This window comes from Vigna unguiculata, chromosome 1 (genome assembly GCF_004118075.2).
Source record: "Vigna unguiculata cultivar IT97K-499-35 chromosome 1, ASM411807v1, whole genome shotgun sequence".
Taxonomy (NCBI): Eukaryota; Viridiplantae; Streptophyta; class Magnoliopsida; order Fabales; family Fabaceae; genus Vigna; species Vigna unguiculata.
This window is the reverse complement of record NC_040279.1, coordinates 28714674-28719072: the sequence shown is the minus strand read 5'-3', so window position 1 is coordinate 28719072 and position 4399 is coordinate 28714674. Positions and strand designations below refer to the sequence as shown.

General features: G+C 34.8%; 1 pseudogene; it reads right to left on the bottom strand.

Annotated features, from left to right (window-relative positions):
• Window positions 1–285: 285 nt before the first annotated feature.
• On the bottom strand, window positions 286–3220 carry LOC114173961 (annotated as a pseudogene).
• Window positions 3221–4399: the final 1179 nt, after the last annotated feature.

The following is a 4399-nucleotide window of genomic DNA, read 5'->3' as shown; positions in this document are numbered from 1 at the left end:
TGTGTCATTTTTTAAGTAGTTTTGGAATATTGAAAATGAGAAAATAAAAAAAAATAGAAAACCATTTTGAAGATACCACCTAAAGTTGTAAGAGAAAGTTGTCAAAAAAATTATTTTTTGAAGATAAAATATGAAGATAAGAGAACTTTTATCAAAATTGAAACAAGAAGAACTCAATCGCGAAGAGCGAAAAGGTATAAAAGCATGTCCAAACTATTTTATTTATCTTCATATTTTTTTTTTTCACAAGCTGAAAGAAATTTCACCATAAATGTATCTAAATGGTTTAAGCATACTGAAATATTTTATTATTTTTGCAAATATAAATGAAATACTGAAGTTGCATAACAATATTATTGATTGACAAGACAAAAGGATAAAAAATAAAAAACGCAGCACTTGTGAAATCATGGAGGTCTTCTAAATTGAGATGCATTACAGAGCCCCAATTATGGAAAACACTTCAACAAAATAATAAACAAAGAAAATAAGGGGCTTCAAACTGGGTCTTGTTATTCATCTAATTCTTGTTAGGCTTCTGGTCCATTGATATGTTTTTGATGTGTGATATTTTGGGCCAAAACTCTCCAATATAGGGCTCATATTTTTCACATAAGTCAGCACAACCTTTGATCCTTAAATTTTCAAGTGCAGAGAGGTGATGTATATTATCCGGTAGAGATACCAACTTTGAACAATTTCTTATAGTAAGTGTTTTAAGATTAGTCAGAGTTGACAGCCAGTCTGGAAGTGTTTCGATATTGCGACAATTTAAAACAAGCAAGCTCTGTAAAGAGTTGGCAGCTTCCTGAAGCCATCTAGGCAAGGTCACCAGCTGTGATAAACCATTAAAGGCAACCAATTTTAGCTTCAGTTTGGAGCTTTCTTCTTCATTGTGACCATTCCACAGTTCCAAGTCCAAATTGTTGCAGTTGCCAACCAGCAACGTTTCTAATTCAGGAAAATTTTGATCATCCAACCGCAAAGACTTCAGACTCTGACAGTTTGAAACCAACAAAGTCTTAAGAGTAGGGAATTTCACCCCTCCAAAGATGGACTCCACATTATGGCATGATACAACACCTAAGATTTCAAGCGACCTTAATTCGGCGATCTCATTCACAGGGAAAACAGTTTGCTTTGTGCCAATCGAAAATTTCCGGAGACTGATCAGTTTTCTTAATCCTTTGGGCAATGCTTCCAGCTCCATGCATCCGTCAAGCATCAACGCTTGCAAACTTTGGAGCTTGCAAATAGAATCGGGGAGTCTCTTAATGTTGGGATTGTCGCTAATGTCCAGATATCTCAAATGTCTCAACTTGGCAATGTTACGAGGCAAAGTCTTAAATGTTGCACCACATCCAAAACTCGCAAGCGTTTGAACTTCTCCAGACACGTCTTTAGTATAGCTTCACAGTTGGCAGCTGCTACACCATTTGGAAACAGTACCGTTCTCACAGCTGCTGATTTTTGTGGGACTAAATTGCTAAACAAACTACTTTCGGCAAAAGACAGATGCCGAACATTATCAGGAATAATTTGAACATTGGAATTCATATGTAGACACTCATCTTTAGCAACAAATAGGGCAAGATCATGCACCAAATCATGTATTCTGAAACCGTACATAGTGCCAAAGTTATCAAAATCTTGAAGAAAGGATCTTGACAGAAGTTCATACAAATATTGATTGGCCACTTCTTCATGTGTTCTGTTCGTTTTTGGTAGTGCAATGAGTCCAAGTGCCCCCCAAAGCGAAGTTATTGAATTACTAACGAATTGATAATCCTTTGGGTAAAGGGAAAACAATGCAAAACATTGCCTCAAATAGGACGGCATGAGATCATAACTCAATTTAAGGGCAGGTAAAATGTCATCCTTTTTCTGAGGCAAATTCCAAATTTCATTGTCTCTCACGTATTCCCATTCACTGGCTTCACATTTTGAGAATAGTAAACTCCCTAATGTTCTCACTGCCAAAGGAACCCCTCCACATTTTCTCACGATTTCTCTCCCAATGATATCAACTAAGTGAGGATGTTTTTCCTCTTCACCTTCTTTAAATGCCCATTTGACTAACAGAGACAATGAATCCCCTTCCGAAAGACCTCCTAAAATATGAGGGGGAATTGTGCCCATCATGGAAGCAATTGAATTACTTCGTGTAGTCACAAGAATTTTACTTCCTGCTGCACTTACTTGGATTAAATCCCGCAATTCAACCCATTTAACACGGTCTTCGTTCCATACATCGTCCAATACTAGTAAGAACTTTTGACCGGAAAGTTTGTTTTTGAGTTCATTTTGCAGTTGTTCCAGATCCAACATGTTCCAATTCGGTTGGTGAGAAGGAGCATCATCAGATATTGAATCTTTGACAGAATAAATGATTTTGATGATCAGTTGTTTAATGTCAAAGTCATCAGAAACACACACCCACATCTTTAACGGAAAGCACTCCTGAATCCTGCTGTCATTGAACACAAACTTCGCAAGCGTAGTCTTTCCTAAGCCTCCAATCCCCACAATGGGGATAACAGAGAGACTTGTATCATCATCATTAGGATTCTGCTGCATCAAAAGCTTTATGACCTTTTCTTTATCGTCTTTCCTTCCTATCACATCAGAATCACTAACACGGGAGTGTGTCATATCTCTCCGATGAACAACACGTGTGTCAACATCAATTCTTTGAAGCGTAAACTTATTCCTATTATTTGCAACCTTGTCTAGTCTGATGCTGATATCTTTAATTTGTTGAGCCATTTTGTAACGAAAAACAAGTGGATTAGAAGTTGAGAAGAAGTGACTTACCTTGTCTTTGGTACTGCCATGAGCTTTCACCACTGTCTTTCGCAGTGTTTGACACTCAAATTCATCCAAAAGATCTTCGGCATCGGAGAAGACAGTTTTGAGTTGAGTGAGCCATTGGCGGAGCTCATGGTTGTGTTCCTGCTTTTGCTGAGCATCTAACAGCACAGCCTTAACTAAAGAGAGAGTGTTTGTAAGATCTTGAAGATCGTCGTATAAACCGACCACTCGAGAAGCTTCTTCAAAAGCACGAGAAGCAAGCTTTGCTAAGAGTGACTCTGCGATGCTGAAGAGAAATGATTCGGCCATAATTGTCTGAAAATGCAAACGGCAGAGTTGAGAAGGGAAGCCTAAACAGTGTTTCCAAGTCAACTTTGTTGATTGCAGACTGTTTGCCCCAGGAATTCGAGAACCACTCAATAACAGATAATTTTCCTTTTGCATATAATATTAAAAGAAGAAAAAAAGCTGTATTTTTCTTCCACGTGACATCATGACATCTTCCACAATTCGACAGAAAAAAAAACGAAAAAAAAAAATTGTAGCAAAGTTTTTAGACTTAATAAAAACCAAGAAAAGAGTTAAATAATTTTTCTTACCGCATAAGAACATATATAAGTTTTGCAGGAGTTCAACATATACGAATATTTACCGAATTTGACATCATTAAAAGATTTTTATAATATATTTTAAGTTAAAATAATGTAAAAATATTTTTATAGTATTTTTGGATGAAGTTATTTGGAAGGGCTGGTGTCTTGCATATACTCTAATATTTTCTAATAATGGTTGGTCGATTATTGCATAGCGTTTGATATATTCTATTTCATTATCTCGTTTCATGAATCTTGTGATGTAGTTTCATGTAGTTTTTTGTTAGGGTTCATATGGAGGGATATCACTGGGAGATACAATACAAAATGAGTATATGTATTTAACAAGATGTACAATTTCATGCAATATTTACAAAATTTGTTTATTTGTCTTCTATCACTTATTTAAGGTATCATGTCATTATATAATATTTTATAGAAATGATAGAAAGAATCCAATATAAATTGTGAACACTAGTGTAAGTGTTGCGATTAAAATGTTTGTGTTTGAAGCACTGGTGCAAGTGCAAGTGAGCACAATTTAGGAAAAGGTGATGTTTGTATGTTTGATCATATAATTTTTATTGTTAAGCTCAGATGCACTGATTCATCGCATCCTTAAAACGCTTCATATTACTTAGATCATTGATCTAACACAGTGATTTCCAAGTAATAACCAATGGCGAATTATTTTATGGGCACTGAGGGCCATGCCCCCAACTAATTTTTAAATTTGTTTAAATTATATATATATATATATATATATATATATATATATATTTGAAATTCTTAAAAAAAAATCAAGTTGGTCTTTTAATTTTTTTTTCTCAATTTATCATTTTTTGTTAAATTTATCGGAACGGATCAAAATCTTTTCATCAAAATTAGGATTATGTTAATTACACCTATAAAACAAATCTGTTATGAAATAAAGCGAATAAAAGAAAGAATAATATATAATAGAGCAGAGAATAAACAATAGAGAATAAAGAATG